Source organism: Bos javanicus, chromosome 17 (assembly GCF_032452875.1).
Source record: "Bos javanicus breed banteng chromosome 17, ARS-OSU_banteng_1.0, whole genome shotgun sequence".
Lineage (NCBI taxonomy): Eukaryota > Metazoa > Chordata > Mammalia > Artiodactyla > Bovidae > Bos > Bos javanicus.
In genome coordinates this window covers 53066635-53079506 of record NC_083884.1, presented here as the reverse complement: position 1 = coordinate 53079506, position 12872 = coordinate 53066635, and the positions used below count along the sequence as shown (strand labels likewise).

The 12872-nt window shown below is 47.4% G+C and overlaps 1 protein-coding gene across 23 annotated transcripts in view; it reads right to left on the bottom strand.

Moving 5' to 3' along the window:
• PITPNM2 (phosphatidylinositol transfer protein membrane associated 2) overlaps positions 1-12872 on the bottom strand; it is a 159827-nt gene that overhangs the window by 52954 nt on the left and 94001 nt on the right. For 4 of the 23 annotated variants that reach the window (XM_061384629.1, XM_061384634.1, XM_061384635.1 and 1 more), the window contains one exon: positions 4819-4971. The exons of the other annotated variants lie outside the window; for them this stretch is intronic. The gene's annotated coding sequence lies outside the window, so the exon portion shown is untranslated. The remainder of the gene's footprint in view (positions 1-4818; positions 4972-12872) is intronic. 23 annotated transcript variants of the gene reach the window in all.

Sequence of the window (12872 nt, the reverse complement as noted above, 5' to 3'; positions counted from 1 at the left end):
CACAAACTAGGCAGCATAAAATAAATAAGATACAGGGTATATTGTACAGCACACGGAATATAGCCAATGTTTTATAATAACTTTAAATGGGGTATAAATGTATAAAATACTGAATCTCTATGTTTTACACCTGAAACCAACATAATGTTGTAAATCAACTGTACTTTAATTTAAAAAAACAAATGAAAATTAAAGAGCAGGGCTTCCCTGGTGGCTCAGTGGTAAAGAATGCGTCTGCCAATGCAGAAGACACAAGTTTGATCCCTGGTCCGGGAAGACCCCACGTCTTAGAGCAACTAGGCTGGTGTGCCACAACTCCTGAACCTGTGCTCTGGAGCCTGGGAGCCACAACCACCGAGCTCAGGGGCTGCAGCTACCGAACGAAGCCCTTGCACCCTAGAGCCTATGCTCCACAACGAGAGAAGCCACTGCAATGAGAGGCCCGCACACTGCAACGAAGAGTAGCCCCCATTTGAGGCAACTAGAGAAAAGTCAGCACAGCAATGAAGACCCAGCACAGCCAAAAATAACTAAATGATAAATAAATAAATAAATATTTAGAAATGTAAAGATCAGAAAAAAAGAACCTTCTTCTAAATTAACTCTCTCCTATCAGTTTCTGTCTGTCTTCAGCAGTCCCCTGTCCCATCAGCATGCAAATGTGCTGGTAATAGGTCCCATATTTACAAAAAACCCCTAATAGCTTGCTTTCTTTTTTAAATTTTTTTAAAAATTCATTTTTATTTATTTGTCTGCTCTGGGTCTTAGCTTCAGCACACAGGATATTTTAGTTGTGGCATGGGAACGCTTAGTTGTGGCATGGGGGATCTAATTCCCCAACCAGGGATCAAACCCTCACCCCCTGTACTGGGAGTGTGGAATCTCAGCCACTGGTCCACCAGGGGAGCCCCTTGATATCTTTTTTAAGCTAACACTTTTGAGATATAATTGGCATGTAAAAATCTATTAGTTGTAGGTGTACAACACAAAGATTCGGTCCCACAGCTCTCTACACCCCAGTTCCTCTTGGAACCATCCCATCTCTCCACTCCCCATTATAGCAAAAATCCTCTCCAGAACTAGCTATTCCTGGGATTTCAGCCCACTACATCCCCGAAACTGCATCAGTCAAGGCCATGACCAGGTGGCTAAACCGGTGGCCAGCTCTCAGTCCTCATATTTCCACTCTTTTTGTTAATTCCTGTGTCTAACGCATACTGATGGAGCGTCCACAGCTTGCAGGCAGGTAGCACAGACCTTGAATAGATTTTTGCCTGGAAAAGGTTCATTTTGCTTGGCCAGCACACCCAACCAGCAAACCTCCAATTGGAGCCGACTGTGTGCAAGGTTCCAGCATCTAGGCTCTGAGCCAGCTTATTCAGGGCCTGTCAACCATCAACTGCAATTTATGAGTTTCGTTGGCTTCAAAAAAATAAATAACTGGTGTTGTGCAGCCTGCACATAGCCCTGCCAGGCTGGCTTCAAACCGGGAGGGGCATCAACCTCATGTTGGGATATTTAGGAGCCATTGTCCCTGGTCCTACCCCCTTAACCCAAGGCTCTAAGTCCCCACAATATCTTTTTTTTTTTCACTTGAGTTTCTCTAGCTGCCCTGAATCATGTAGGATCTTAGTTCCCTGACCAGGGATTGAACTCAACTCCCCTGCTTTGGAAGCAGATTCTTAGCCACTGGAGCACTGGGGCAGTCCCCCAACAGTGTCTGTTGCAAAAGCTACAGCCCAATGGGGCCCAGGCCCAGTGCTCTAGTTGTTTCAGTGAGCATCAGAGCCCTTTAGCTCCAAGAAACTGCCCACAGTTGCCCACGATGCCTGAAACCGTGTTTCCCAGACTTGGCAATCCCAAGAACCAACTGAAATGTTCTTTGAAGACACAGATGCTGGAGCAACTGAAGACTCAGAGACTAAGCCCCATCCCCACCCTAGTTCATCACGGGCACCACGAGGAGGATGACAAGAAAATACAGTTCAGGGGCTTCCATGGTGGTCCAGTGGTTAAGAATCCACCTTCCACTGCAGGGGACACAGGCTTTAATCCCTGGTCCAGAAGGATTCTACATGTCGTGGCCACGGAGCAACTAAGCCCGTGTGCCACAGCGTGCACCCTAGAGCCTGTGCTCTACAGGAAGAGAAGCCACCGCAATGAGAAGCCTACGCACCGCAACCAGAGAGTAGCTCGCTCGCCGCAGCTAAAGAAAGCCCGCGTGAGAGCAATGAAGACCCATCGCAGCCAAAAATAAATAAATGAATAAATAATTTAAAAATCCTCTTAAAAAAAAAAAACACAGTCCCTTCCATCTTGACTCTTTCGAAGACCCTACCAGGGCCTTATCATACCCTGCATCCCGATGCGTGGAAATCAGATTTTCTGCTTGTTCCCCTGGTGTATAAATTGCCTCAATCATTTTACACATTCAGGCCACATGAATAAACTATGAGCTACTTAATCCTCATGACTGCCTTGAGTTAGATATATTACCCTCATTTATCTATTTGTTTTATTGAGGTGTAATTTGCATTGCATACAATTCAGTCTTTCAGGGTGGACAATTCAGTGGGTTTTGATGTATTATTTACAGAGCTGTGCAACCATCATCACTGTCTAATTCCAGAACATTTTTCATCCCCAAAGAAAACCCCACACTCATCATCACTCAGTCTCCATCCCCTCCTCACCTCCCCGGGGAACATTAATCTGCTTTTGGCTCCTATGGATTTGCTGGTTCTGGATATTTCATTTCATATGGAATCGTACAATAGCTGTTGGTGTCTGGCTTCTTAAACTCAGCATCACGCCTCAAGTTTCATCCACCTTGTAGCCTGTGTCAGTACCTCACTCCTTTTTGTGCAGAATAGCATTCTACTGCATGGCTATTATGCCCATTTATATATATATATATTCATTTATTTGGCTGTACCAGGTCTTAGTTGCAGCACTCAGGATCTTCCATCTTCATTGCAGCATGCTGGATCTTCAGTTGCGATATGTGAAATCTATTAGTTCCCTGACTAGGGATCAAACAGGGGCCTCCCGCATTGGGAGCTTGGAGTCTTACCCACTGGACTACCAGGGAAGTCCCTATTATACCCATTGTTAGAGCTGAAGAAGGGCTTCCCAGGTGGCGTTAGTGGTAAAGAACCTGCCTGCCAATGCAGTAGAGCTAAGAGATGAGAGTTCCATCCCTGGATCGGGAAGATCCCTGGAGGAGGGCATGGCAACCCACTCCAGTATTCTTGCCTGGAGAATTCCATGGACAGAGGAGCCTGGCGGGCTATAGTCCATGGGGTCACAAAGAGTCGGGACACGACTGAGCGACTCAGCACGCACACACACACACACATAGCTGAGGAAAACCATGGCTCATTGTCATTAAGGATCTTGTGCCTGGTTACTCAGTACACATTGCAGTCAGGTTTATCTATTTTTCTCTGCAGCCAGGATAGAAATAGCTTAAGAACTGAACAAATTCTTCTAAATTTACATCAATTTATATAAATCTATCCCCCAAGTACAAATAACCACATTTTATAGTTTACAAATGCTTTTAGCTTCATACTCTCACTTTTGCAGCTCAGTTCTCCAAGGTGGAAAAGGCAAGTGTGCCCCATTTTGGAAAGGAATCAAAATTTTAAGTGGTGTATTCAAGGCTAGAGATATTTATTGATGGGTTAGTAGTGACTGCATCCGAATCCAGATATACCGTGCACAAACAGGTTTTTTTGCTCACAGCAAAAAAATGTTTGTTTAAAGCAAAAAAAAACTTTAATGCTTTTTACAAAGATGCATGACTTCGTGAAATCATTTTTGTCTTTTTCTTTTGGATTATTTTGTCATGAGGGCAAACCTTGGACCTGAGGGCCAACCCCATGTAGATTCTGCCCAAGAGTCGTTACTTGGCTTTATTTTAATGTTCCTGGCTGATCTTGGAAATCAAGGATGCTTTCTCTTTCCAAACACAGATTCCTTGGTTCCAGCCCAAAAGTGCTGCACTACAGAGTGTGGGACCTGGGAATATGTATTTTTAATAAGTTCCCTGTGTGGCTTGTAAGAACAGAAAAACACCTAGAGGCTAAAATCTTAACTCCATAACCTTGCAAGTTAAGTCCTTAAAATCAGGTCTCAATCAGTCCCTCCCACCTCTCCTCCCAGCAAGAAATCTGACACTGGGGCCCCTCTGAATGGCACGCAAGCAGCAGTGTTTACTAAGCCAGAGGTCCAGCTCTGTGCCAGGTGCTGGGGAAGCAGGGGACCAAGACAGAGCCCTTGGGGAGCCCCTAGGTCAGCGGTCCCCGATCTTTTTGGCAACAGGGACTAGTTTCATGGAAGACAATTTTTCCACGGACTTGGGGACTGGGGGATGGTTTCAGAATAATTACATTTATTGTGTGCTTTATTTCTAATCTAATGCTATTGTTGATCTGACAGGAGGTACCAGCCCACGGCCTACACTGGGGAAGACAGACATTTCACAAGTCACTGAAGACCTGGTGGGAATATTATTCAGCCTTAAAAAGGAAGGAGATTCTACTACCTGGGCCTTGCCTGCCTTCCTATGGCTCTAGCCACCTGGGCTGCTTTCTCTTCATGGAATATGCCAGGCTACTTCTTGATCCAGGCCTCTGCCGTCCCCCTTAAATGCCCGTCCTCTAGGTGACGGCCCAGGTGACCCCTTGTCCTGATATGGGCCATGGTCCTGATGCCATGTGCCCTCTGGCTCAGCACCCTCTGGGACGGTCCGATCCACTTGCACACAGCTGTGCCTTCCCCACAGCACAGCCAACCCCACGGCTGGGGCCTCACCTGTCTTGCTGATGGGTAGAAGAGCACTGGGGATGATGCAAGGAGAGCAAATTCACCCTGTTCATCTTGTCATTCTTGGCAGGTGCCAGGCAGCAGGGGCCTCGCGCTTAGTGGGTACTCAGGAAGGCTTGCCCGGCAAACATTCACGCAGCCCTGCGACAGGCAGATAACATTGCTCAGCAGCCAAAGTGCTAATTACGAACTGCTCCCTTAGCTGTTCCTGAGAGCAACCAAAGGATTCTCCAAGAATAGCGTACCCTCCCTGTCACGTCCCTGGAAGAACACACCGGCTTTCTTGACAGCGTCTGTGACTCAGACTGTTCACGGAGCCAGACTTGCCTCCCCCCAACAGTGTGCACAGGAGTATAGACCTCAGACAGGCGGAGAGAGAGCTGCGTGTTGTTATCCGCAGCCTGGGTACACAGCAGCATCTGGGGCTGTAGTGGCCCCTCCTCCAATGGGGGTGGGCTTGGGAGCGACCAGCATGGCCCTGAAGGAGATATGGCAAAGCCCGGCAGCCCTAATGCCCCTAGAGAGGCTGCCACCCCCTCTCGGATGTGCACGGTACATTACAGTTCATCATGCTCAGAAAGTCAATGCTCAGAAGCAGCCTGAGCAAGGCAGGAAGACAAAAGCCCAGAAGGGCTGAGTCATTCAGTGAGGCCACACAGCGAGTTATGGGCAGAGAATCTCCCTGGAATTGCTCTTTCCTGGCCTGTGACCCAGAGCTTGCTCTACTGTGCCCTTGGGTAAGCAAGGGGCCAGGTGCCGCAGGCTTCAGCAATTGGGTCTGAAGACCCGACTCAGAAGGGAGCAGGCAGGGTGAGCTGGATGCTGAGCCAGAAGGCCCAGCAGTGTCCCCAGGGGGAGTTGCCCACGTGAGTGCACATGCAAAGCTCTGTACGACTTTGGCCAGGTTGTGCTCCACCTCACCATGTGAGTGCTGTGGCCTTTAGAGCCAGGCCTCCCAGGACTGCCAGGGAACACAACCTTCCTGGAAAGTTTCCCAGGTAACTGGCTCTTCTTCACAGCTGTCAGTTTCCCTTCATCGCCCCATAAAATCCTCCTGCTGATGATAGATGTCATTCCTCTCCAGGAAGGGAGAAGGGAAAGAAAGAAAACACACACACACACAAACTGGTGAAATTAGGAAAGTCCAGAAGAACACCTATTTCTGCTTCATTGGCTACACTAAAACCTTCGACTGTGTGGACAACAACAAACTGCGGAAAATTCTTAAAGAGATGGAAATGCCACATCACCTTACCTATCTCTTGAGAAACCTGTATGCAGGTCAAGAAGCAACAGTTAGAACCAAATATGGAACAATGGACTGGTCCAAAATCGGAGGAGTTCAAGGCTGTATATTGTCATCCTGTTTATTTAACTTATATGCAGAGTACATCATGTGAAATGCAGGGCTTGATGAATCACAAGCTGGAATCAAGATCACCAGAAGAAATATCAACAACCTCAGAAATGCACGTAATACCACTCTGATGGCAGAAAGTGAAGAACTAAAGAGCCTCTTGATGAAGGTGAAAGAGGAGAGTAAGAAAGCTGGCTTGAAACTCAACATTAAAAAAAACAAACTAAAGATCATGGCATCTGGTGCCATAATTTCAAGGCAAATAGAAAGGGAAAAAATGGAAGCAATGACAGATTTTATTTTCCTGGGCTCCAAAATAACTGGATGGTGATTGCAGCCATGAAATTAAAAGGCACTTACTCCTTGAAAGGAAAGCTACGACAAACCTAGACAGTGTGTTAAAAAGCAGAGACATATGCTTTTGGCCGACAAAGGTCCATACAGTCAAAGCTATGGTTTTCCAGTAGTCATGTGCAGATGTGAGAGTTGAATCATAAAGAAAGCTAAGCACCGAAGAACTGATGTTTTCAAACTGTGGTGTTGGAGAAGACTCTCGAAAGCCCCATGGACTGCAAGGAGATCAAACCAGTCAACCCTAAAGGAAATCAACCCTGAATACTCATCGGAAGGACTGTTGCTGAAGTCCTAGTACTTTGGCCATCTGATGTGTAGAGCCGAATCATTGAAAAAGACCCTGATGCTGGGAAAGATTGCGGGCAGGGGGAGAAGAGGGTGGCAGAGGATAGATGGTGAGATAGCATCACCGACTCAATGGACATGATTTTGAGCAAATTCTGGGAGACAGTGGAGGACAGAAGAACCTGGATTACATACAGTCCATGGGGTCACAAAGAAACGCACACGACTTAGTGACTGAACAACAACCTGGGTCCACACTTGGGAAGAGAAAGCATCAGCTGTAGCTGGGTTGCCTAGTTCAGTTGCATAGGCTGTTCACTGCCCAAGTCTAAGCAGTGACATGCTCATGGACTACCATTGGATTAGCACTCCCTTGAGTTGGGCAGTACAGGGAAAGGGCCCTGCCTGATTTGGAGGAGTGTCTTCACTAGTCTCAAGGCCCACATCTCACTAACACTTGCCCTAGCATAAGGACTCCTCAGTTCTCAGGGACTGAAGCCCAGGACCTAAGAGAAGAAATTAACCATCTTCTATGAGCTGAGATTCACGTTCTTCTCCAGCATTTTCTCCTTTCTCTCCAAATCACTCTCCATTCCTACCTCTATCTCTGATCAGTTCTGGAAAGTGTTCAGCAGCTCTCTCTTCAAATATGAACTCTGGCTTATAGTCCTCTCCTCTTCCTGGAACTCTGACTAGATAAATGTTAGGTATTCTCCTCCTCTGCGTGTCTTATCTCCTCTACAGTTTCCTCACATCTGGCTTCCAGTCATTAATCCCTTTTTCAGCTATGACTACTCTCCTAGTGAAGTTCTGTTTGATTCTTTTCCAGATCTGCTGCTGCTTTTATTTTTTGGCTGTGCTGCACAGCATGCAGGATCCTAGTTCCCTCACTACGGATTGAACCTGTGCCTTCAGCAGTAAAATCGCAGAGTCCTACTGAAACACCAGGGAATTCACTGCTTCATTTCTGTACAGCTTTTTATCCCCTGCACATATTTTCAACCATGCCTTTTATTTATTTAAATGCATCAAATGTAGTCAGTTTAAGGTCTAGTCCTAAATATTAGTGTGTCTGCAGTACTGAGGGGCTGTTTGTGCCGCAGACCGTCCGGGCTGCCTCTGGCTCACAGCACCTCCTCTCCTCTGGGCTCAGTTACTCTTAACTATGAACTGATCATTTTCTGTGGAGGTTCTTGGCAGAAATCTTCTGAGACTGAGAACAAGGGTCTATTTTTCTTGAGAGAATTTACATTTGCTTCATCAAATGCCTGGTTGCGACCCTGAACTCACCTGAGCTCTCACCTTAAATCATCAGCTAGTGGTTTGTTTTGTGTGTGTATGTATTTTTTGTTTGTTGGGATATTTTTGCTTCTTTAAGCAATACTTTAAAAAAAAAAAGTATTTATTTATTTATACATGGACTTCCCTGGTAGTTCAGATGGTAAAGAATCTGCCTGCAATGTAGGAAATCCGGGTTCGATCCCTGGGTCAGGACGATCCCCTGGAGAAGGGGAAGAAAACCTACTCCAGTATTCTGGCCTGGAGACTTCCATGGACAGAGGAGCCTGGCAGACTACAGCCCATGGGGTCAGAAAGAGTCAGACTCAACTGAGCGAGTAACAGTGTCATTTATTTATGGCTGCATTAGGTCTTAGGCGCAGCACTCAGGCTTCCTTCCAGTTGTGGCACTTGGGCTCAGTGGTTGCAGTGTAGGTTTAGTTGCCCTGCAGCATATGGGATCTTAGTTCCCCGACCAGAGACTGAACCTCTGTCCCCTGCATTAGAAGGTAAAGTCTTAACCACTGAACCACCAGGGAAGTGCCTAGTGGTCAATCTGAACTACTAGGAAGTTTGAGTTCCTCTTTCTCATTCTTCTACTCTTCCGCCCAAATAGCTAGTAAGTCTATTTGTTTCTGGGGGCTGCTGTCACAAACTGGGTGGCTTTCAGCAACGTAAATGTATTCTCTCACAGTTTTGGAGACCAGAGGTCCGATATTAAGGTGTCACTGAGACTGGCTCCTTGTCCCATGCCTGTCTCCCGACATCTGGAAGTTGCTGGCAATCCTTGGCATTCCTTGGCTTGTAGCTGCATCACTGGAATGCTTCCTCTGTCATCACACAGCCTTCTCCCTGTGTCTCTGGGTCCCTGCATCTTCACAGGGCTTTCTTATAAGGAAACCAGTCACTGGACTTAAGGTCCATCCTACTCCAGTAGGACCACATCTTCAGTTGATTACATCTGCAAAGACTCTATTTCCAAATAAGGTCAAAAGACAGTGCGCTTGATCTCAACTGCAGGCCAAAGTTTAATGACTCTTGTTCCAGTGACCATCTTTCAATATTTAAACACATGTACTTAAACATATAACTCTCTAGGGTGCTTAGATTAAAATGAATCTATTTTGGCCTTCCCTGGTGGTCCAGTGGTTAAGAATCTGCCTGCCAATGCAAAGGACAAAGGTCAGGGAAGATTCCACATGCCTTAGGGCAACTAAGCCCGTGTGCCACAACTACGGAAGCCGGCGAACCCTAGAGCCTGTTTTCCGCAACAAGAGAAGCCACTGCAATGAGAAGTCCGTGCACTGCAATGAAGAGTAAGCCCGACTCACAGCAACTAGAGAAAGCCCGTGCACAGTAACGAAGACCCACCACAGCCAAAAAATTAAATAAATACAACTTTTAAAAGAGAAACTTTAAATTAAAAAAAAAGTCTACCTCTCCTTCTTCAACAAGAAAAGAAACAATAGCTGTATTCATTCTAGCTCCTCACTGATCCCCCAAACTGTGGGGGTCACTCAAGAACCCCTTCCTGCTCATCACTCACAGCTAGGCTCAGAGCACACTGAGAACCTCTCTACCTCCTGGAAACAGTACAGGCCACTGTTTCTTTTTTCGATTGAATCCCATTTTCACTCCATCTTTCGGGACTCCCTCATGGTTTGTTCTTCACTAAAGGCGTCTCTTTGCCTACACGGATATTTGCGTGTGTGCGCACTTAGTCGTGTCCGACTCTTTGTGACCCCGTAGACTGTATACCCCACCAGGTTGTCTGTCCATGGAATTTTTCAGGCAAGAACACTGGAATGGGTTGCCATTTCCTACTTCAGGGGAGTGTTCCCAACCCAGGAATAGAGCCCGTGTCTCTTGCGTCTCCTGCATGTGCAGGCAGGTTCTTTACCACTGTACCACCCGGGAAGCCCTACATGAATATTTACTAGTATCTTTTCTATCACACGGAAAGATGTGGAGCAAGAAGAAAGGGCTATGGGATGCCCTCAGTCTGCAAACAATGATCTTGCCCCTGCTTAAACTTCCAAGGATTTTTTAAAAACGAGAGGACAAAGGGAATACAGTCAGTCCTTCAGTGATGACAAAGGCACGGAGGCTGTCGACAGCTATATCCTCTCCATGTAGCCAGTCTGGGACAAGGGATCTGGCACTTGGGCCTCACCAGAGCTGAGCCCTAGTCCCCGGGGGCATCTGGATATGCAACTCCAGCCGTTGCCGATGCCGGCTGCCCCATTCTCCCTCCCATGGTGACGTGAGCATCCATGTAGGTCCCTTTTTACTGGAGCTGGCTGGAGCTGGACTTCTGTTACTCACAACCAGACAAGTCCTGACTAATATAGGATAATATCTTCTTTTGATCTTTTGCATGTTTTTCACTTGTTGAGCAAATCTCTTTCTCCTAAAGGGCATAGAGATAAATTTCACCCTGCCCTGAGGTCAAAAAACGATGAAAAAAACAAAAAAATCCAAATCAGCTTACATGTTCAGTTATTCTGAACTCTCTCACACTGCTGTTTTTGTCCATGCAATGGACAGTTGATCTGGTCGGGGAAAGGGTGAAGCAGATGACGGGACATCCGCCTCCCTTACATCACACGTAGATATTATCTGTGAAGCCTGAGCACTCTCTGTGAGTCTGGGGAGTTGCTCGGGGCTTCTAACAAATCTAGTTCCACCTGCCGAACTACCTCAAAGCCTTCTTCCCACCCCCAGGAGGTGGTAACACCACCAGCTGGACCTGCCCGGTGTGTCCAGCGCCGCTCGGGCTTGGTGCTAAACAGACACAACACTGGGGACCAAAATAAAACGCATCTTGGTAAGATCTTGACTCAGCTTTGCAGGAACAGCGGGCTCCTGTGCACACACTCCCCCACCCTGCATGCCTGTTTGTAAATTAATCACACGTCAGAAGACTCTGCTCAGAGTCACAGGTTTCTGGACCACTCTGAGGGGAGCTTGGGCTATGGGATCTTTGGATCAACTTCAAAACCAGATGAATCCTTTCACGAGACCCTAAGAATTCTGTCTTCCCAGACCCCTAAGCCATCTTCATCTTGCATCCCTCCCCAGCAGAAGCAGAGAGGGCAGGGGGAACCAGCACTGCCCCCCCTGCCTCCAAGAGCCCTGTCTACAAAAGTCTCCTCCATATATTGATATGACAGTTTAAACATAGACACGCACACTTGTAAGATATTACTGGAAACTGTGTGAAAGCAAGATTAGAAGAAGCAGAAAGGGTCTTCCCTGGTGGTCCGGTGGTTGAGAATCGGTCTCCCAATGCAGGGGACATGGGTTCGATCCCTGGTTGGGGAACTAGATCCCCCATGCCCTGGGGCAACTAGAGAAGCCAACACACTGCAACTACTGAGCCCTTGTGCCGCAACAAAGACCGTGTTGTTCAGCTGCTCAGTTGTGCTTGACTCTTTGCGACCCCATGGACTATAGCATGCCAGACTTCTCTGTCTTTCACTGTCTCCCGGAGTTTGCTCAAAGTTCTAGTGCAGCCACAAATAATAAACAAAAATAAAACACCTTGAGGAAAAAAGAAGTAGAGAGAAGGTAGTTAGGAAGCAGCATTTTTAAATTGTATGTTCACACCCACACTGGCCATTGTTTCAGGCCCCTGCCTCTCTCTGGGGTTCTTCTCTGTGGCGCTAACCTCTCTCTGCTCTTGGGTCCATAGGTTCCTGGAACACTGCCCAGTCCCAAGGCCCGCTGAGCATCCTTGAGTCAGTTCTAAGGTCCCTGGGTAGGAGCAGAGGGTCAGTGGAAGGAACGTCAGGCTGAGCTTGCTGACCTGTACTTGTCACGTAGCCCTGGCCTCAGTTTACTCATCTGGGAAGCAGAGCGAATACCTGAACTCTGGGAGCTCTTAGGCGATGCCAGGTACCCCAGTGGAAGAGCGTAGGCTGATAGCTTATGCTCACGTTGCCTGGGAGACAAACTCCTCTTCTATTTGGAGCTGTCCCAGAGTGTTCCGTGCTGGCTTCTCACCGAGAGGGCTTCACCTGAGCAGACAGATGTGGGGACAGCACCACCGCGGTTACTTGCCTTCGTGGGCCGGGGTTGGGTTCACTGTGTCAGCAGCTCCTGCCAACACCAGGAAGCCCGGGCCCAGACTGCTGCCTCGTTCTGCTAGACTGGAAGCATGAAAGAATTGAACTGCCCTGCCCTCCTCTTCCAGAAAGTCCTCCTGGGTTGGGTGAGAAACGCTCACAGTCTTTTTGCACTCTCCTGTCCCTGTGTAACACTGGATCCTGTCCCTGCCCTTGGGCACTGGGGTGATGGTCCACAACCTGGGCCAACTGGGGAGTCACAGGATTCTATTAAGAATGAGGCCAACAACCATCAAGGAACATACCTTAAAGTTTCCTCTTTAGGGCTTTGTAGTCCTGGGAATTCATTGTTCACTGAGGTCTAGCCCTTGGCTGTGAATGGGGACCAAGTGGGTATAGACTGAAGTCATCATTTGCTTTGGGCAAGTTGGGGAGCTCTAAGGCCTCAGATTCCAAATGCAGTAAGTGTGTATATGTATGTGTATCCCTTTCTAACAGAGACTTTGAGAAGAGCAAAGGAAGGAATGTTCATACCACTGTTCTCATCCTATAAATATTTACAAAGTGCCCTACACAGACCCGAATGAAACCAGGGGTGGGCAGAAGGCAGGACCAGTGGTTCTTAAGACTCTCTCCAGGGATTTCTCTAGTGGTCCAGTGGCCAAGACTCCGAGCTCCCAATGCATAGGGCCCAGGATCAA